Below are 21,881 nucleotides of genomic sequence, written 5' to 3' on the forward strand. Positions count from 1 at the left end.
TGTTGAGACTGGCCTTGAGCCTGTGATCCTCCTATCTCAGCCTCTCGAGTCCTGGACACAGCACCACCACACCCAGCTCTCAAGGCAGCTTTTGTGAGGACTCAGGCTCCCTGAGGCAGAGGCTGGTCCAGCATGTCACTGTGGCAGTGCACCCTGCAGCCCTGCACGGGCACCATCTCCTGGCACCTCCTTGGGTAAGGACGGCCCCACAAGGTGCTTTGAGGATCTTGCCACTTGGTGGGAAGTGAGGGTCATCTGCCTGGGAAATGTCTGTTACTGACTCAGTCCTTATGAGATGCTCCTGCTCCTGGGTGTCCGTTTCCATGGAGACGCAGGTTGCTGGGATGTGGTCCTCCCTCCTGGCTCCTGAGTCCATGGGGATGGACAATCCCTGTATTGATCCTTGTATTGGAGATCTTACCATAAATCTCCAAAGGTGTACTTTGGGGATGAGGAGGTTGCAAGTCGAATCTCATCACAGGCTGGGGCTTCCTCAGAAGAACAGAACCACAGACTGGTTTCAGAGACACCTGGGAAGAGATGCTGCCCGCCATGCTGGGCTGGGGACCCTGGCAGGTTAGTTTAAGCCTCTCTGCTCCTCACCTGCTGGGGGAGCGAGAAGGAAGATGGCTGGCATTGGCCAAGTGTAGGGCAGGCTCAGCATTCGGCGAGTGAGTGGAACCAAGACACTGACACCGCCCCCCTATCTTAGAAGGGGCTGTCAGATTATTTGGGGGGGGTGCCAGCTGCAAAAATCCCCCACTTCTTTGTCTCTGCAAGCATGTCATCCAGCAGAGATGCTTCATGTGTTCGTTTCCATCTTCCTGGCTAGCCAAACAGAAAACAGATGCTAGGAAGGAAGCCAGTGTGTCTGATCCGTCCCTCCCCCACGCCAGCATCCCGGCCTGGTTTCTGCAGGGCAGCGCAGGATGAGGTCTTGTGCCATCTGCAGCTGAGGCCATCCCGCGGTGCCAGGAATCTGGTGGCTGGGGAAACCTCTGGTGCACTTCCAGATGGAGGAGGGGTCCTGCAGGACTCTGTTCCCAGTGCCAAGGCCAGTCACCCTCCGGATCCGATTACCTGAGGTCATCAGTGGCTTTGGACGTGTTCCCGGCTGACTGTTCCAATAGCCGCAAGCTGGAAATTGGGTTTGGCCACCGCACACAGCCGTCAGCGCCGGGCCTCGGTCAGTCCCGCCCCAACTCTGGAGTTGAGCGGATTCATGAGGCCCAGTTTGGGTCTTTCATGCCATTGCCTAGCCAATGGCTATTAAGGGAATTATGGTAATGTCCTGGCCAATGGCTTTTAAGGGAATTACGGTAACATCCTGGTCTGGCATAGCCCTAGCACGGGCCATTCCTGGGCAGCGAGTCATGGGTTCACGTGGCCGGTGGCTGTGGTTGCTGACCCACAGCGGCTGTTTGGAGAAGGGAATTGGATTAGATGTTGAGAAGATGGTTGGGGTGAGCGGCGGCAGCCAGATGACTTGCCGAGAAATTCCGACCCCTCTGCTCTGCCCTCCACACTCCGGGCAGAGCCGTCTGCTCACTGCTGGACTGGCGATGGCGGCGGGGCTCCGGAGGCTGGCCCGGGAGGAGGATGAGTGTGCGGGTGCACACACACGTCATACACAAAATAATCCATGACCTTTTAAATACTTGAAACATTTTATTAGGAAATAACTCCAGGCCTTCAGAAAGGTTACAGAATGAATAGGAATAGGTCTTGTCTATCTTCAACCAGACTCCCATCCACTCCCCTCCCTCCATGCTGGCCTGATTCACATCCAGAAAACACAGTGTCCTTGTCCCTGTGTGCTCCAGAGGGCGTTCCTAAAGACAGGGACACGTGCACACACAGCCGCGGCGTGGGCACCACGTTGGGGAAGCCGCCGCCCACATCAGCTGTTGTGCTTCTACAGCGAGCTCCTGTGAATGTCGCCGTGGGCCCAAGACAGTCCTGCAGAGCCAAAGAAACCAAATGCTGCTTTCTGGGTCTGGACCCCATCTAGGACCCCAGGTGCTACTGGTCCTGTGTCTTCGTCTTTTTTATTCTTTTTTTTTTTTTTTGAGGTCCTGGGGATGGAACCCAGGGGCATTCTATCTCCAAGCCACATACCCCCAGCCCTAATTTTTATTCTTTATTTTGAAACAGGGTCTCACTGAATTGCAAAGAGCCTCACTAAGTAGCTGAGGCTGTCCACGAACCATAATCCTCCTGTCTCAGTCTCCCAAATGCTGGGATTACAAGCGTGCATCACCACACCTGGCTTAAACATGCACTTTTTTTTTTTTTTGGTAGTGTTGGGGATGGAACCCAGGGGCATTCTACCTATGAGCTATACTCCCGGCCCGTTTTTTTTTTTTATTCTTTATTTTGAAACAGGGTTTCACTGAGTTGCAAAGGGTTTCAGTGAGTTGCTAAGGCTGTCTGTGAACCGCGATCCTCCTGTCTCAGCCTCCCGAATGCTAAACGTGCTCCTTTTCAACAATAAAAATAAAGCTGGTCAGGGAAGTTAGTGCCCCCTCCGTCCCCGCCCACCCTCACTGCAGGTAACTCACCTGCTCCACACATCTGCGTGAGTGTGGTACGCTTCTGCGTGAGTGTGGTACGCTTCTGCGTGAGTGTGGTACACTTCTGCATGAGTGTGGTACGCTTCTGTGTGAGTAAGCTGTAGTTCAAGGACCAGCGAGTGCCCAGCCTCAGGAGCTGAGGTGCTCTGGGAGGCGCTGTCTGCACAGACTGCTCGTACTCACCAAGGTTTGCCCAGCCTCCACCCGACGTCTGTCCAGCCTCCTCCGTGGCCAGTTTTCCCCAAGCCCCTGCAAGTACAGCCCAGCCAAAGGACTTCGTATGTTACCAGACGGTCGCTTAACTTGGAGAATGGAGGTGCTGGCAGCCCTGAGGCGGGGTAATGCACAGGACCAGAATTCTTAATCTCCTCAATCCCCAGACGGCTTTCAACGCTTTGCTCTGCGTCTGTAAGTCGACAACCAAAGCTACACAAAAACAGGGGGCTTCCTGGCTAGTGATCTGAGCCGCTGCCACTGGCCCAGTGTGCAGACTAGAAAATGGCGCTTTTCCCCTTAGCGACTGCAGCACCCAGACAGCTACCAGGCCTGGGGAGGGCAGTGTGGTCTGGCTCCCACACGTCTGCCTCCTCGGCGAGGCTTTGGGGTACTCACCACTATCCCCAGCAGCTCAGAGTCCAAGAGAGACCGGTAGCCTTCTCGTGGACTTACACAAAGTTCTACTGCCAGTCCACAAAGAACACTTGGCAATCATGCACTGGGCCTGGGTTCAATCCCCAGAACTGTAATAGATACCAATAACACCGATAAGGATCATAAAGGCAGCTACGGGTGGCTGCATACACTGCCCCTTGAAAGCTGTGCTTGTGTGAAGGGTATCACTTGGCCAGGCTCAATCTCAAGGAGGAGCTTGGTTCCAGGGCCCCTGGAGCATCCCTGAAAGAGCAGCCAGGGAACCAAGAACAGCCGGGCCGAGCCCCAGCTGCCCGGGCTGCGCAACGGCAAGAGCGTCGCTAGCAGCCGCCCGGGAGCAGGGTTATTCCCACCTCTGGCCACCAACACCTCGGAGCGTGGGAAGATGGCATGAGGCTGGGGAGGCCAGGGCAGGCACGTCTCAGGTGGACCTTTTAATCTCCAGGTTCCAGAAGGACCGAGGCTCAGGAAGTGGAGAAAGCCCTTGGCAAAGTTCCCCCGGCAGTGGCCATGTAGCCCAGAAGTGACAGGATTTGTACCGGGAGCCAAAGCCCTTGGCTGCCTTTCCCCGTCCTCCTGTGCCCATGCTGCTGCCTGGGCCCTCTCAGAGCTTTGCCTCAGACCCGTGGTTTATTTGGAGTGACATGGACCAGAGCAGAGAGGTGTGAGCCCCGGAGTCCTGGGGACAGCGTTCCGAGTGGCGGCCCCTGTCCCACAGGAGTCCCCCGAGTTTCAGAACTAAGGGGATATACTGATGCCAAGCAAGATATTTTTAATTTTCTGAATTTTTTTTTGCAGTACTGGGAATAGAACCCAGGGACATTCTGCCTCCAAGCTACACCACCAGCATTAATTTTTATTCTTTATTTTGAAACAGGGTCTCACTGAGTTGCAGAGGGCCTCACTAAGTAGCTGAGGCTGTCCGAGAACCACGATCCTCCGGTCTCAGCCTCCTGAATGCTGGGATGACAAGTGTGCGCCACCACGCCCGGCTTAATTCTCTGAACTTACACACACACACACACGCACACACGCACACGCATGTACGCACACACTGATTTGTGTAAGCTGTCTCACCCTCTTTGCTTTGGCTCTCAGGAAGCTCGGAGGGGAATTTGCAAGCATTGATAAAATGGTACGTAGTTTGGAATCAGTAACTCTTATGTCTACATTCAGCCCAACTTCAATTTCTTCTTATTTCTTACTGCATATATACCTGCAAGTAAATTATATGCTTTTGTAAGGATTCAGTAAATAGATAAAATGATGGGAGATTAAAAAAAAAAAACAACTTCCTGGCCACGCGTTGTGGCGCACGCTTGTAATCCCAGCATTCGGGAGGCTGAGACTAGAGGATCGCCACAGACAGCCTCAGCGACTCAGGCCCTCCATAACTCAGTGAGACCCTGTTTCAAAATAAAGAATAAGAAATAGGGCAGGGGTGTATAGTTTGGTGGTCAAATGCCCCTGGGTTCCATCCCCAGTACTGCAAAAAATAAAAAATTTTAAAAATTCCTGGTAATCAAAACAACAATTAATAGAATCACACTGTGCGCCAAGCCGGGGGCTCAAGTTTGAACAAGACAGGAACTCTGTAACTGAGAAAGAGGACATGGTTGAACAAGAAAGACAGGCGTGTGCTCCAATAAATGCCCCAGACGGTGCTGCGGAAGCCCCGCCCACTCCCCACGGTTCATGTCGCTCCTCCCATGCCACGTCCCCTCCGCCTCAGAAAAAGCCACAACGGCGGTTTCAACATCTAAGGGTTTATGCTTCTTTTTTATAGACCAGGTTCAGAAAGGGGGAGCCCGGGGTGTATCTCGGAGCTCCATGGTCACTGGGGCTCGGCCCCCTTTTAGCTTTTCTTCCACCATCCTTACCCCCTCATGGCTCAAGCTGCTGGCTGGAGCTCCAGCGGTCACGTAACTAATTCATCCGTCTCCCTTTCAAGGAGGCTTCTCAGGCGTCCTCCTACCCAGCGCTGATCACCAATATGGCCTGTGCCAATCCCAGCATAAGGGAGCCTGGCAAATCGGTCGACTGGTCCAAACATCGCCTCCTAGGGTTAAACGTGAGGTCCTGTTACCAAATGCCTTGGTCAGAGCGGGCCCAGTGTGGAGAGGCGCAATCTCCCAATCTCAAGGCCTTTGGCGGAAGGGAAATTCTTCTGTAATCACCCAGCAGCTAATTGAAAGAGGGGTGCCCGGTGGCTCTCACCCCCCGGGACCCCACCCGTCACCCTGCACCCCATGAGCCAGCTGCAAGGGATGCTGGGAAATGTCTCCGGTGCAGCCATGCAAGGGGACCCTGGTTGCGGGGATGGGGGCAGCCCCCTGACACGCATGGTGGACCTTGGGCAGCTGGCCACCGGCATGACAAAGCCGCTCCTGGCACCATGAGGAATCCTAACCCAGCCTGGGATGGGAGAACCAGCTCCCACCGTCAGCCGCCGGGGCCTCGAGGAGGGATGCTGGGGGCCATCTCTTCCACCAGGAGATGCAGGAGCCTCATCCTGGAAGCCCGGAGCCGCCCTCCTCCTCCTCCTCCTCTTCTTCCTCCTCCTCTTCCTCCTCCTCCTCTTCTTCCTCCTTTCTTCCTCCTCTTCCTCCTCCTCCTCCTCCTCCTCTTCTTCCTCCTCCTCCTCTTCCTCCTCCTCTTCCTCCTCCTCCTCCTCCTCCTCCTCCTCGGCAGACTCCACGCCTGGAGGGTACAATTAGCAGAGCTGCTCAGACGGGCTGGAAAGCGGCCTCTCCTCCTGACCTGAATGGGTCATTTGTGGTTCCAATGACAGACAAATGTAATAATTAGGCCTATTTAGCAAGGAGGAGGTGAAAGGTCAGACTGCGAGGCCACCGGCTCCTGTTACCAGCCTGGTGAGGGCCTCAGAGGGGCGCGGGCTGGTGTCTGCACAGCAAACTGGCCAGGGCTGCGGGCTCCGCCATTGGCCCTCTGGGGGCCTCCGGGGCGTGGCTTCCAGGGAGTGCCCCCCACCAGGCCTCCAGCCGCTGCCCCCCCTGCAGGACTCCTCCTGGCTCCTGGGGGGGCTGCTTTGTCCTCTATCTTTCCCGGACTTAAAATAAACTTTCATATTTCTATACCCTTTGCTAGTCCTTAAACTAGTCCACTGGACAAGAACCCCATAGGAGGAGACACCCCAAGTCACTGGGCTGGGCCGGCCAAAGGTGGGCATTACATCCCGGGCTGCCCCGGGGGCTGGCGGCATCGCACCCCACCCTCCTGCCTGCCTCGGAGTCCTTGGGTGACAGCCAGAGTCCTGGGAGCCTCTGCCTCCTGCCACTTACTTACTGCGGGGCATTTCAGCTCTCAGACAAGGGCCGCTGAGGGGTCACAGGTGGGGAGCGGACCCTCTTCCTTCGAACGCTGGACTTGACATATGGCATGGCTTCAGTGCGTCCTCCCAGACCTCAGGTGTCACTGAGTCCCCAGGTGGTATGTCGAGGGAGTCCCTCCATTTGATGGGGGTAGGGCACAGGGGCCAGGCCTGGATGGGGTCATGAGGGTGGCCCCCGATGGTGAAAGAGGAGGCCTGAGATGGTGTCCCCGCTCCCTGCGAGACCCCCGCTGTGTTTCCATGCAGCCGGGAGGCCCTGGCGGGGGCGGAGCAGGTCCCAGCACCCCGCTCTTGGATAGCCTGGGTTCTGGAGCTGTGAGCTACACACATCTTTCTTTACAAGTGACAGTCTGTGATACTCAGTTATAGCAATAGAAAATGGATGAGACGGCAGCTCAGGCTGCAGAACGGGGGTACCCGGGCTACTGCCCCATGAAGGACCCGCAGGCATGAGCCCTGCTCGACTCCCTGCCCTGCCCTGCCCGGGGGAGTGAGCTAGAGAGGAGAGGAGCCACGTGCTGGGTGCCCGCCTTGTGAGCTCACTTCCTGCGCCCCCTAAAGCTGTGCATAGGGCAGACGTGAGGTTCCGCTGGGCTTAGCAGTCACGGCGGAGGGCTCAGGACCCGGCAGGCTCATGCAGCACGCATCACAGCAGATAGCCTGCTTTCAGGCCTCAGTTTCCCCATTTGTCACGGGGTGCTCATCCAGGACAAAGGGAGGCTGTGGCTTGGTGTGGGGTGCACGCCTGTAATCCCAGTACACGGGAGTACACAGGAGGATCGCAGGCTCAAGGTCAGCCTCAGCGATTCAGGAAGGCTGGCATCAACTTAGCGAGACCCTGCCTCCAAATTAAAAACTTAAATGAAACAGGGCTAGGGTTGAAGCTCAGAGGTAGAATGCCCCTGGGTCCTATCCAGAGCACATGCACACACACACACACACACACACACACACACACACGCACACGCACACACACACACACACACACAGGCATCCGTGTCCCCAGTGCCTGGCTGGGACTCTCCTATTTATTTTCTTGGCAGTGCAAAGCCTTCCGCATAGGGTCCTTTGCTCTCGGGACTGCCCCCGTGGAGCTCCCGTGGCGTGCAGCACCTCCCTATCTGCTCGTTCCTTTTTTCAAAGGTGCCGTGGGCAGGGGAAGGCACCCAGCCTGGTCCAATGACCCAAAGCAGCAGGACTGGCGACATTCCTCCGCCTTTGGCCTCGAACTGAGCCGGGGCCTGGGCGGGTGCGGACCCACCCAACTTGACCAAGTTTGCATGGGAACTTGATGGAGCTGGGGGTAGGGGGTGGTTCTGAGACAAACCCAGCTTCTGGGTTCCCAAAACAGAAGGGTACCAAACCCAGTTTTTAAGTTTCGATCCCGTTCTCTCCGGCCACACTACTTCTTGCAAGGCATGGGTAGTTAAAGAAAGGTCTGGGGACCAGAAAGCCAGAGGGAATCTTCCTTTTGCATGCTGGGAGAGGCGTGGAGAGGCATCGGATCGCACAGGACCCACGGGTGCTGGTTGGGGACGCGCTGACCGGCCAGGCTGAGCTCAATGGCCTGCAGTGAGGGCCAGGCAGACCCCTGCTGACGTGTTGGGGGCTCAGGCACATGGCCACACTCCTGGCCAGCCACACCGGGTCCGGCCTCTGTTGGGAGCGGGCGGAAGGAAGCCTGATGTGTTTGTTTGTGGAGGAGGCCGGAGCCCCTCCAAATCTCACGGAGTCCCAGATTGCTCCTGGGAGAGACGTCTTCAGTTTTATTGTGCAAATTAGAGCCCAGGGGTGGAAGCCACTAAAATATATAGCCCCAGAGCAGGCAGGCAAAGGAGATAAATTGGGCAGAGGGGGAGCAAAAAGCCCAGCCCCCAAACAAAATAAAACACAACTCCAGGAACCACTGGGGCCCTCCCCCCCTGAGCCAGCCCATGTGAACTCCCGCAAGACACGAGACGCAATGAACACTTGCATCCCGAGAGGGGACCTTTGCAGCTGGCCCCCGTTGGCTGGTGGCCTCCAGGCCTCCCCTTCCAGGCTTGTGTGGAACCAGCAATCAACCAGTCCCAAAGTACCAGGAAGGGCTGCGCTTTGGTGTTGGCTTCTCTGCAGCTGCCACTTGGCACGCGGGTATGCCTCGGCAGGGACTGGGGTGAGCTTGCCAGCAGCTACCGTGAGCCGGGTGCCGTCCAGCGCCCCTGTTCTCTCCATCTGACATATAGGGAAACTGAGGCACGGGGAAACTACATCACATGTGAAACGAACTCCTGGACCACGGGGTAGCCCAAGCCCTTCAGTGTCTCTGCAGATGCCCCAGCTCTTCTTTCTCTGCCTGGGGCATGTTAATCCAGGTCATACAATCTTGCCAACACCTAACTGGTTTTGACTAATGAAAATGGCAGCTCTGTGCCACTGGACCCAAGATCCAGGCCATGGAGTCTCCGGTGAGGAGTGGGTGTGTGCTGTTCTCTGCTGTTCAAACAGGCTGCGGCAGCCCGGGACCCACGTTCAGCATGAGGTGTAGGGATGGGAGAGGTTTCAGCAAATGGCAAAGACCATCATGACACCCAGGAAAAAGGAGCCATGGCTGCCCAAGGAAGTCGGCTGAGGCTGCTGCCAAAGCCCGCCTTTGAACAGCGAAAGAGCCCAAAGGCCAAGCCTGCCTGGGAGCGGGACGGCCCTGTATTTTTCCTTAACCTAATCTTAAGAAGTCAGGCTTAGATGAGTGTGGTCGTGCACGCCTGTAATTCCAACTTGGGAGGCTGAGACAGGAGGACTGCAGGTTCAGAGACAGCCTCGGCAATGGAGTGAGGCTCTCAGCAACCTAGTGAGACTCTGTTTCAAAACCAAAGAGTGAAAAAGGGCTGGGGGTACAACTCCGAGGTAGAATGCCCCTGGCTCAGTCTCCATTCTGAAGAAAGAGCAGAAAAGGGGAAAGAAAGAGAGGAAGTAAGAAAGGAAGGAAAGAAGGAAGAAAGGAGAGAGATTAGGTTTTTGGGGGGTGAATTTAAAAATATTAATATTGGGCCCGGCGTGGTGGCGCACACTTGTCATCCCAGCACGCGGGAGGCTGAGACAGGAGGATCACGGTTCACGACCAGCCTCAGCTACTTAGTGAGGCCCTCTGCAACTCCGTGAGACTAGGTTTTAAAATAAAGAATTAAAAATAGGGCAGGGGGTGTAGCTCGGAGTTTGAATGCCCCCGGGTTCCATCCCCAGTACTGTCAAAAAAAAAAAAAAAATCTGATTCCAACTCTCCCACCGAGGGAAGAAAAAGAAAACTCTCTCTCTCTCTTTTTTTTTAACCATGAGATTTTGGTTTCAGCGCCTAATTAGGTTGGTTCCACCATTATCGTGTTTTAAAAGTAAAACCTGATTTTGTAATGAGCAGTAGACTCGCAGATGAGATGGTGTTGCAACTGGGATTGTTCAGATAAGCCTGAAAGTCAGACCAGATGCTCTCAGGCCCGGGCAGGAGGGCGGGGGCACGGGGATAGGATTCCACCAGGCCCAACGCTCCTTCCCTGCTGTTTTAGGCTCTTTGAAAAGCACAACAGAATCAGGGCAGCGAGGGGTCAGTTAATCAGAGCCTTTTCCAGAATCAGAACCTGGCAGTGTGTTTCTTCTCCATCTTAACTCACTGGGCTGGTTCAGGGCATCTCCCCAGCCTTCTGCATCTCCTGGACGCCTGGGAAGTTTTCCTAGAAGACCTGAACTCAGGTCCAGGCCAGAAGAAGGTTCCCAGGTAGCTGCTTAGCACAGAGAGCGTCCTGCCTGGTCCTGGGACCAGTGGGCGTCTCCGTGATGGGGCGCCCACTGCGCAGCGTTTCTTGAAGCCTGGGGCCCCCCCACCCCCTTTCACTGCGTGCGTACATGCCTTTGGAGTTCATTTTGGTTTGAAAACAGAAAACTTTGGCCTGGGAATTCCGTCCAAGTGCAGCTGGAGGGGAGCAGAGCCAGACCCACGGAGCCCTGCTCGAAGCCCCGGGCGTCAGGCGTGGGAGCCGGCGGCCAACTTTTCCCAAGCTGTGATTGTTTCAATTTTAAAAACATGGCAGCAGCCACGTTCCCAAGCAGTTCCTCTCAGTCTCCACCCTTTTCTGTGTTTAGATCGGCACTTTATACCCTAAAGTTGAAAACCTTCAGAAGAGAAAGAAAATAACCTTTGAACGAGAGCTTTTAGAATAAAGCGCATTAACTATGCAAGTTTTCTTTATTGCAAATGGACTTAATAATAACCTAGTATGTGCATCCTCAAACACAGGAACAACTAGCTAGCTCATCTTCTGTTTATCGGGCCATCATTCACTGAGAATCTCCTATGTCCTGGACGCTGTCCTAGGGGCTGGGGGCCAGTGGCGAGCGGGAGGGACAAATATTCTTTGATGCGGGAAGTAGGGCTGGGGGAGGCCGTACACAGATACACAGGCGCTGCCCGCTGTCCCGCGCTATGGAGAACAGGGAACAGCAGAAGCGGGGGTGGTAATGGTTGCGGTTCCAGGGAAAGTTGTTGGAAAAGTTTGCAAGAGCTCGGAGGTGGCCATTATTACTCCTGCCCTTTCACAGAAGAGGGTTCTGAGGCTCTGAGGTTCATTGAACAAATACCCAAAGACGGGCCCGACTTTTCTGCCAAATTCAGATTTAAATTCAGACGCGCTTGGCGCTAATATTTAAGCCCTCGGCTCCATTACTTAGCTTAATTGTTAAGCTTGTTACTTGGTTTCGTGAGCCTTTTCCTAATAATTTAACCTGTCGTCTCCTATCGCAGCTGCCCTCCCCCTGCTCCCCAGCAGAAAGGATCGTCCTTTTTATTGATGAGGAGATGGAAGCCCAGGAAGTCATTTGGGGCTGGCCCCCGCCAGGGCCGCGGATGGTCCCACGGCTCCGACCTGCTGGGGCCACTGGGGACATCTGAGAGGACAGATCTGCGTCTCTCCAGGGTGACCTCTGACACGGCTCAGCGTGCGGGGCCCCGGCAGAGCGGCCATAAAGCTGAGAGAGTGCAGGCTCCCGTGAAGATGGGGGCGTTTATCAGAGGAAAGCCTCCGTAATTACTGCGCACTAAACCTCGGCTGCCCTGCATCACCGCGGCTCGACATCTTGATTTGTGCTTGGAGATTTCGGGACAGAGGGAGGGGCCAGGCCCGCCAGGACAGAGAGGCCTGGGGAGACCCCTGTTCTCTCTCTCTCTTTATTATTAAAAAATAATAATAAATAAAACAGCCTCACAGCCTGCTGTGCTGTGGTCACTAGAGCTGCTTCAGCTGAGTGGGTAGCATGGGGAAAGAAGACAGAGCCTCCTCCCCAGAGCCTCCTCCCTGGGCCTCCCTCCTCCCGGGCCTCCCCGGTGCAGCCTGGCAGTCCGCTGGCTGCAGCCGCTTGCTTCTCTCGCTCGACAGTGGGGCTGGAAGCTCGTCTCAGTAGCGGCCCCCCAGGGCCCACGCCACCTCTGTAGCTCTTCCTTTTAAGCAGATTCAAGCACATCACCTGCACAGGTTTTGTTTTTTGAACTAAGAAAGGAATAGGTGCTCGTTTGGGCGAACACAGCCCATCTGGATGAGTACAGGTGACCAGCGCTGGCCCTCCTGAACCCCCGGGGGACGCCAGCTCCAATTTTTCCATCTGTTCAAAGCTTTGCGCGCCATCTTTCCTTTGCAAAAAAAGAGGGGGGGGCTCACCAGGCACCTGTTCTCCTTCTTGCTTTTCCCACTTATTAAGCTGCCGCAGGTGACTCTCAGGCTTAGCAGGAGACCCCCATTCTCTTGCCATCGCAGTACCGGATTCATGTAGAGAGCCAACAGCCAGTGCCGTTTCTGAACGCCAGCCACTGCCTTGGACGATGAGGATCAAGGCACCCGGCCAATCGCATCTTTTCTTTGGGCCGCCAGGAAGCTCAGAGGAAGCCATGGCTGTCCTTCGGTGCCTTGGAATCGAGCTTTCAGTTCACTTTATCATTTGATGGCTGTTTCTTGGCAGCCATTAACATATGTACTCTTGGCATATATATTTAAGTTCTCTTAAATAGGCACTCACGGCCGAGGTCACGAGTCCCTCCTGCCTCCTGGAGTTAGGTAGGCCGGCCACACTACTCACCTTTAGCACTAAAGGTCAGACTTGCCTTTACAACACCCACTAACCACCTGGGGTCGTAAGCTTCTCAGGGGCAGGGGACATAAACTTGCCACCTTTTAACTCGCTCCCTCTGGCTCGGGCCGGCCACGTGCGCATGGGCTCTGCTTGACGACCAGCGCGGTGCCCGGGATGCCCAGCGGCACCCGCCCCTCTCCTCTTTATCTGCAGTACCTGAATCCTCTCTCTTCTTCTATGCTTTTATTCTACTAGAAGTTTCCAATTCTCCTAATTTCTCTTTCACTTTGTCGTGAAGGACTGCTAAACTATTTGGGGCATTCGAGGGAGAGAGAACTTAAATATATATGCCAAGAATACATATAAATGGCTGCCAAGAAACAGCCATCAGATGACGAAGCGAACCGATGGTGCGATTCCACAGCGCCGAGGTCAGACGGGCTTCCCCTGCGCCCCTTCTCATCCGAGGGGATCGCGTCCCAGGAAACACACGGAACGGCATTTACGAGGCCTAATGATCTATACTCCAGAGCTGTGCAGAGAAAGCTCAAAGGAAAAGTGGGGCGGGGTGGGATTGCCACTGCGCAAAACAGACGCACTAGGCACTGTAAGACGAGGACAGATGGAGCAAGCACCGGGATGTGCAAAGTCCAGGTGCTGTCGAGACCCGGGAGCCCGTGCGGCGGCGGCCACCGGCTGTCGCCTGTCCAAGGAAAGGTGACCGTGGCCGGCTCCGGAGTGCCATGGTTCCTCCCACAGCCCCCACCGTGAGTGGCAGCTGCCCAGCTACACTGATAACACTGGAGCTGAGCTGGAGAATCCTTTCCTTCTTGGCACCAGGCACAAGGCGCTTGTCCATGCCAGAGGTGCCCGGCGATGCCATGGGAAAGGTCCCTCCCACAGCATAAGCCAGCTCTGCCTGCCGTTCCCTGCCATGCAGCCCGAGCCGCCCTTCTAGCAGTGCTGCGTGGGAGCCTGCCATCCTCCCACCCCGGCCCCGGCTCGAGGACAGCGGTCCCGAGGCCAAGCCATCCCCATCCCTCTCCTCTGCCAATCACTCCCGCCAGGATTCTCTCAACAACTGTGGCTGGTTGCACTCTCTGGGGACGGCCGCCCGGAGCCGGCTCAGAATCCAGTCCTGGTGTCGCCCCAGGTGGAGAGGGGCCCAGGGCCGCGCGGGGCGAGGTTCCCAACGGCACGGCCTCTGCCGTGGACGGCGCTGCGGACACGGCGGCCGAGGACAGCGCCCGCCTCAAGCTTTGTTTCCAGGCTTTCTTGCTTATTGTCCAGCCGATAGGTTCAGTGCGGGAATGTGAGGGAGAACGCAGATGCAGGAGGAAAGCGTTCTCGCTAATCCCACCCAGAACCGGAGCGCCGGGTTCTGGGGTCCAAGTAATTTAACTTCTTGGCCTTGGTTTCCACATTTCTAACAAGATGCCAATGGTGGTACCCGCTCCTGGAAGCTGAGCAGCTGTCAGTACAGACGGCTGCCATAAGCCAGCACTGTGCCATGGAGCCCAGCGGGGTGTTTTATTTTCTTATGCAATTATTGTTTTAAAAATTGGATTATAGCTGGGCGTGGTGGCACACGCTTGTCATCCCAGCATTCGGGAGGCTGAGACCAGAGGATCGCGGTTTGTGGACGGCCTCTACTTATTGAGGCCCTTTGCAACTCGGTGAGACCCTGTTTCAAACAATAAAAAGACTAAAAAATAGGGCTGGGGGTGTAGCTCGGAGGTGCAATGCCCCTGGGTTCCATCCCCAGTACTGAAAAACAAATTGTATTATGCTATTGGTGGTGTCTTTCTCAACCCATTATTATTATTTTTAGTGTGTGTGTGTGTGTGTGTGTGTGTGTGTGTGTGTGTGTAGTACTGAGGACTGAACCTGAACCCAGGGGCATTCTGCTTCTGAGTACACCCCAACCCTTTTTATTTCTTGTTTTGAAACATGGTTTAGCTACATTACTGCATGCTAGCCTGGAGCCTGTGACCCTCCTGTCTCTCAGGAGAAAGGAGAGGAGAGAAAGGAGGAAGAGGAAGAGGAAGAGGAGGAGGAGGAGGAGGAGGAGGAGGAGGGGAGGAGGACGAGGAGGAGGAGGACGAGGAGGAGGAGGAGGGAGAGGAGGAGGAGGAGGGGAGGAGGACGAGGAGGAGGGGAGGAGGACGAGGAGGAGGAGGACGAGGAGGACGAGGAGGAGGAGGAGGGGAGGAGGACGAGGAGGAGGAGGAGGAGGAGAAGGAGGGAGAGGAGGAGGAGGAGGAGGAGGGGAGGAGGACGAGGAGGAGGAGGAGGAGGAGGAGGAGGAGAGAGGAGGAGGAGGAGGAGGAGGGGAGGAGGACGAGGAGGAGGAGGAGGAGGAGGAAGAGGAGGAGGAAAGAAAGGAGGAGAGAGAAGAGAAGGGGGAGGAAAAAGGAGAGGAAGAAAAAGATGAAGAAAGAGGAGGAGGACGAGGAGGAGGGGAGAGGAGGGGAGAGGAGAAGAAAGGGGAAGAAGAAGACGGGAGACAGAAAGAAACAGAAATGAAAACGTTCACACATCAACATAGACAAATAGAAAAAAAAAGAAAGATTTGGCTAGAAACCACAGAGAGAAGACACAGGCCCTGGACGCGCTTCCGTCCGCCGCAGTCTGTGCCTCCCTGGCAAGTGTTAGTGGCCTCAGCTCCTGCGGCTCTAAGCGGTGCTGGCAGGTGGCCTTAGAGATGCAGAGAAACGTGGTGGTTTCTAGAATCTGCTGCACGTCCCATCCCATCCGCAGTCTGTCCACTCGGCTGCAGTCTGCCCCTCTGTGGTGCATGGAAACCCAGGGGCCACTCGTGTGGCATTTGGGGGTCCAGGGCACTGGCGCCCTGCCCTGGTGCCCTGGATGTGTGGAGAGCACCCCACACCCTGGGGCCTGGAGGGCTTTCAGTAGGGCCTGCATCTCAGGCCACAGGGCCTCGGGACTGGCTCCAGAAACAGGATCATTATTCGTCTAAGACACTTTGAGAGTCTGTTCTTGGAGGAGGCAACAGAAAAGAACACCGGTGCCCATGGCGTCTTCGCAGAAATGTGGGGCCAGGAGCGAGTGTCTTGGGGTTGGTTGAAGGTGAAACCGGCAGCTCAAGGGAGAAGCAAGGTCATCGTCGTGGGCAGCGGCCCGGAGTTTGCCCTCCCTGCCACCTCCCAGGGGACCGACCCTCTGGATGCCAGGTGGGGGTGGGACCTGGGAGCCCAGGAGGCTCAGAAGTTGCAGCAACTAGGACACCACGGTTGAGCACGGACAGCACGACATCAACACGTGGGCTAAATGCTTAAGAGGAGAGAGGGGAGAGAAGAGAGAGAGACGATGGAGAGAGAGACAGAGAGGCAGACGACAGACATGCAGGCAGGAGGGAGAAGAAAGACCAGGAGGAGGAGGCAGAGGGCGGAAGGGAGGAGGCCAAGGAGGGCAGAGAGAAGGGAGGAGGGACCAGGGAGGAGGGAGCACCGCGCTGGGTGTGCAGCCGGACCAGACACTTCTGCTTGGTCCCTGGATCGTCCCAGAAGTTGCCAGCCACGTGCTCTGGGTGCAGGCCAGCCTCGTTCAGCCTGAGAAATGAAGGGGTGGCGCCGAGGTGATGCCTGGCCCTGCCCTCCCGCTTCAGTATCCTAGAACCGTCCCCACAGAGCGTCACATTCAGGGCTGGGGACAGATCTATCGTGCCTGGAGCTCACGCTGCATTTGCTGAAATGAACATTACTTCATTACAAGAACAAATTATTATTATTGCCGAGAAAAGGGTAAATGGGGCCCCGGGGGTTATTAAAACCAAACTTCCTGAAGCCCATCAGCCTCCCGTAAGAACACACTGATCTCGCCCGCAGGCAGCTCAGCCTGCAGAAACCCGCTTTTAATTACGGATCGGCCCTGGCTCAATGCGCTATAGCTGTCTTATCGCATTTAGAGCGCATGTCCACCGACACTATTTAATTTAAAGTGATACCTTTAATTTCCTCGTGGTTTCCAGAGTTTATGTTAACTGCAACCTGCTAGTTGGCAAATGGAGTTTTTGCTTTGATGACCTCAAGGTAAATCCCACTCCCGGGGCTCCAGTTACCTCCTGGTGATAGCCAAGCTGGGGTTTATCGGCCCCGTCCCCCATGCTACAGTACCAGGAGTCGCTTGGTCCATGTGGCACTCCAGTTCAGACCAGCTTTCAGGCACGCAGTGCAGCAGCATCAGCGGCCACGCCCAGAGCTGGCCCTGTGCTGGGCTGGGGTGCCTTCTGCTGTGCCCCGTCTCATGGTGCTGGTCCTCATAGTAAGATGCCACTGTGTGCCCATTTTATAGCGGAGGAGAGCTGTGGGCAGCAGAATCAGAAGCCCACTGGCACTATCTGCATCCTGAGTCCACCTGTTAGAAAGTGTGCTTGTCAGATAAACCTGAGCCGTGGCCCGTGGGCAGGATAATGGCGGCTGCTCCGAGGATGCCAAGCGCCGGCACAGTCTTGCACGCCTCACTCAGGCCTTTGGGGTAGCCGGAGTGGGTGGCATCGAGATTGCAGAGGCGCCAGCCCGTGCTGGTGAAGGGGAACTCGGCCCAGGACACACACCCAGCTGGTAGCTGATGGACCCAGAGTCCATGCAGAAGGTGGGGCCTCCCTCTGTCCTTTTTCTCTTCACGGAGACCGTGTTCCTCCAGCTCCCTGCCCTAAGCTGGCCCTGAGTTGAGTGCAGAAAGCTCTCCGAGCTCTGCACTGCTGCCTCAGTCCAGAGCAGGTCTTCCTGCTGAAGAGGGGACAGGGCGCTTGGGAGGGCTGCCCTGGGGATGGAGGAGTCGGAGCACCTGCTGCGGCCTGGGCAGCCCGTGGCTTCCGCGCCTGCTCCAGTCCCCACCCGTGCCCTCCACTTCAGGGTCGCTATGCCGATTGAGTGTCTGCTGTAGAAAGCACTTGAGGTTCCCACACGGCGTACACCTGTCATCCCAGGACTCGGGAGGCGGAGACGGGAGGATCGCAGGCTTAAGGCCAACCTCGGCAACTTAGCGAGACCCGTTTCAAAATAAGAAATTAGGAGGGCTGGGATGGAGCTCAGAGGTAGAATGCTCCTGGGTTCAATTCCCGGAATAATAAAAACAAAAAACTAAAAGGAAACAAAGTCCTCAAGACACTCCGTGCGAGGCTTAGAGACGCATCTCAGTGCAAGGATTTTACAAGTATTATTCATTAAGAGACAAGGGGTTGCTTTTGCCAGGTACAGCACAGAGCCTAGAGCCTTGCTGTTGTGGGGACCCGAAAGCCAACGACGGAGGCCGGACGTCCACACAGCAGACTGTTGCTTAAACATGAAAAGGGGTCAAGTCTGACACATGTGCAACGAGGAAGAGCTCAGCAGGACGTCGAGTTCAACGAGCCTTTACGCCGGGTGTGGTGGCGCGCACCTGTGATTCCAGTCCTTGGGAGGTGGAGACAGGAGGATCGCAGGTTTGAAGTCAGCCTCAGTACAGCTCTCAGCAACTTAGACTCTGTTTCCAAACCCCCCCAAAAAAATTAGGGCTGAGGGTGTGGCTCAGAGTCAGAATGCCCCCGAGTCTATCCTCCCCCAACACATGCACGGCCTTTACTGCTAATGTACGTAAAGTGTCTCCAACAGACAGAAGAGTTAGCAGTTAGCAGTATTTCTCAAACTGATCTTTCCAGAGAACCCCCTGGGATATTTTTCAAGGGTCATCAAAGAGAACTAGTACTTGGTGGAGCCCTGCTTGGGAATGTTTTCCAGGTCATTTCAAATCTCTCAGGTTCTCTGACCTAGAGATGTGGATTTCTCCTCTTTCTCTCTCTCTCTTTCTTTCTCTCTCTCTCTCTCTCTCTCTCTCTCTCTCTCTCCTTTTGACCTTTTTTTGGTGGGGCGGGGAATGCTGAGGATTGAACTTCTGAGCTATACCCCCAGCCTGATTTTATTTTTTCATTTTGAAGCAGGCTCTCACTAAGTTGCAGAGGGCTGCTCTAAATTGCTGAGGCTGCGAGCCTCCTGTCTCAGCCTCCCAAGTCCTGGAATTACAGGGGTGCACCACCACACCCGGCTTTCATTTTCTGGACAATTGATCCGATGTATAATATGAAATTGTAGCGTAAATGAGCCCCAAACATTCAGTCATATAATCCAGCCATTACTTATCTCTCCCAATTCTCTTAAAACGTCCAGGTAGGAAGATTTACTCCAAAGCTCTGTTTGCAGCTGGGGATTTTCTGCTGTGATCTAACAAAACCCCGGGGACGGTCCCTGTCCCTTAGTTAGTGGCTTCCCAGCCTATTGCCTTTGGGGTTTGCAACAGCTCCACCTGGCTGCTGCCCACTGTATGGATGAAGAAACTGAGACCTGGACCAGAGAGTTTCCCAATTATCATATGAGGAGGTGACAAAGCGGGGTGCTGTCCCCTGAGCCCCACAAGTGCCCCAAGACCGTGCCATCTGGGGCAAGTCACACGATGCTTTATGGGCGGAAAAGGGACCGAGTCATTCCTAACCCCATCAAATAGCTTCTGAGACATGAAACCGCACGGCGTAAACACGGCCACTATTTTAGGTCTTGCCCGGCCGGAGCCGCGTTCCTTTTGCAATTCTTTCAAGTGCGCTAAATATACGTTGGCGGCCGATTTGCACAAGCCACAAAGTTATCTGCAAGTTCTATTTCTTTGCTCATCCTTTCCTTTGTAAACACGCGCAAAGTCTTGGGTTTCAGGAAGAATTTTATAGTTTCTCAACTTCTGCAAAAACAAAAGTTTTTCCCTATTAAACGTCAATGGTCAGTGCTCACAAGGGAAAAAAAAAGTGTTTTATGGTCTTCCCGGAGCTATGAACGGGAAGGAATTCAGGGATGGCTTTGGAGCAGGGTCACCCGGAGGCCCTTATCAATTAAACCCTGGGCCCTGGGGTCCCCAGGGGCTCTGCGAGGGGTCAAGGGTCAGGCAGCCCTGGGATGGTGTGTGGACTCTGGGAACGGCCCGCTCTTCTTGGGCTCCACAGCGCCCTGCATCCTGTCCCCTGCCGCTCCTGACGCGTCCGCAGTGGCCCGTCCCCTCCTCTGGTGGGGGGGGAGTGGCACCCGTCCGCGCTCAGCCTCGGTCTCCCCAGGCGAGGGTCCCGGCCCTCTCCTTCCTCTGGTCACCACGGGTCAGGATTTGGAATCTACCAGGAAGAAGGTACTTGAGAGGCACACACACAAAAATGCCTAGTATTTTTTACCCAATTTCAGGAAATCGCAAATAACATTTCCAGAGCAGCTAATTCCATGTTTCCCCCCGCTGGGAAAGGAAGTCTGTACACACTAAAACTTTTTTTTAATCACAGGAGAATCAAAAAATAAATCATAACATCTATAGGATGGAGATCTGGGCAGCCATTAGCCTGAGGCTTCCTAAGAAGCTTTTGATGGCTTGAGAAGGTGTTTATGGACTGTGGGTCTGTAAAAACCTCAGACTAAGATTCCTGAAACTGCTTTAGAAAGGGTGCATTTCATAAAACATACACATGTATATGTGCTGTGTGTGTGTGTGTGTGTGTGTGTGTGTGTGTGTGTGTGTGTTACTGGGGATTGAACCCAGGGGCATTGTACTTTTACCTCCACCCCATTTTTAAAATTTTTAAAAAAGTATTTTATTTATTTATTTATATATTTTTTATTTATTTAATTTTTTGGTGGTACTGGGGTTCCTGGAAGCCCTTCTACCTCCGGGCTACACTCCCAGACCTATTTTATATTTTTATTTAGAAACAGGGTCTCCTAAGCCAGTGCGCGCAGCTGGCTTCGAACCTGCGCGATCCTCCTGTCTCCGCCTCCCAAGCGCGGGGATTACAAGCGTGCCCACCACGCCCGGCCTTATTTATTTTAATTTTGAACAGGGTCTTGCGAAGTTGCTGAGGCTGGCCTCAAACCTGTCTCTGTTTCCTCGGTACTGGGATTACAAGCCTGACCCACCACACCCAGCTGTACATATGTACATTTTAAGAAATGGATTAAAAAATTTATCACAATGCCAATCTCTGCTACTTCTGTGTGGTGAAATCTCGTGTCACTTTTATTTTCCTCCAGGAAATACTCTCTTAAATTTCTTCCAGAGCAAGAAAACTGTGTTTGGAACAGAAACAAAGGATTCTAGTGAATCACTCAAAGCAAGAGTGGTGGACCGGGGCCGGGAAGAGAAAACGCAGTGACCACACCGTAGCTAGGAAGGTCGACAGGGTCTTCAAAAATGTAAACCCAAGTCCTTGTGTCTTATTCCTGCATTGGAAGACGGCCGATTCTGCTACAGGGGCTCACTGGCTCTGCGGTTCACCCCAAGCAGGGCGGGCCATTGTCCTTGTCTGCTATAAAACGGGAGCTGGGTTTCACGGCAGTTTGACAAGTGTCTCGCTGTTTAACCCTTTTCTCTTTCGTACTCTCTGTAACTCAGTGCAAAAAGCCAAGGCATTGGGATTCAAATCCAATTTGTGGGATGCAAAAAGGAGTGTAATCACTCCTTGTGCTAAGACAGACAGAGGCGATGTCAGCGCCCCCCCCCGGGGGGGGGGGGCGGTCTCCTGTTTGCACACAGCCTGAGGAGTCACCGCAGACCTGCCTTCCTGGACACCAAGGCGGCCTGCGCCTCCCTGTGCAGAGAATGCCGGCCTGGCCCCTCCTGGGCTGCTCCCCGGGGAGGCTGGGCTGTGGCCTGGTCCCAGGCGCCCATGCAAGGCCTCCTGGGCTCTCAGTAAACAGCTCGCCCGAAAGGTCACCTCCAGGCTCTGGCCCAGCAGCGGAGGAAGCTGCAGTCATCTGTCAGGGCTGTAAATGTCAAGACAGAGACACACTGAGTCACGGCTCCCCTCCCTGCCAGAGGCGCGCACTTCCTCGCCAAAGAGGGCTGCCTTTGCTGCCCCAACCTGGACTGGGCCTCTGTAACCTCCGCTCAAGCATCTTGGGACCCAGCTCTTGTGTGTCACATACAATCCCGGGGAGAGCTCCCGACACCGCAACCGCCGCGCCCCGCACCCTCTGCACCCCGGCGGCCGGCCGGACCACGGCGCCCTTCTGTTTAACTGCTAGCATTTTTCCTTTCGGTGGAGTTTGCTTTGGTTTACGCCGAAACCAAATGCAGGGCTTTGTTTCTGTGGTCCGACCTTCCTCCGATAGGAAGCGGCTCACGGCAGAGCATGTTTCCCAGGAATCTTGAGGGCAGATGGGTGTCCAAGAGAGGTGAGGACAGACAGGGAG

General features: G+C 55.0%; 1 protein-coding gene across 1 annotated transcript in view; it reads right to left on the reverse strand.

Moving 5' to 3' along the window:
• Nucleotides 1–14,989, reverse strand: part of FOXF1 (forkhead box F1) — a gene marked incomplete at its 3' end in the record, with an annotated part of 151,426 nt that extends 136,437 nt beyond the window's left edge. Inside the window, exon 1 of the mRNA XM_080702322.1 lies at nt 14,884–14,989. The remainder of the gene's footprint in view (nt 1–14,883) is intronic.
• Nucleotides 14,990–21,881: the final 6,892 nt, after the last annotated feature.

The sequence above is a fragment of the Muscardinus avellanarius genome (genome assembly GCF_963383645.1).
Source record: "Muscardinus avellanarius genome assembly, chromosome: 10".
Lineage (NCBI taxonomy): Eukaryota > Metazoa > Chordata > Mammalia > Rodentia > Gliridae > Muscardinus > Muscardinus avellanarius.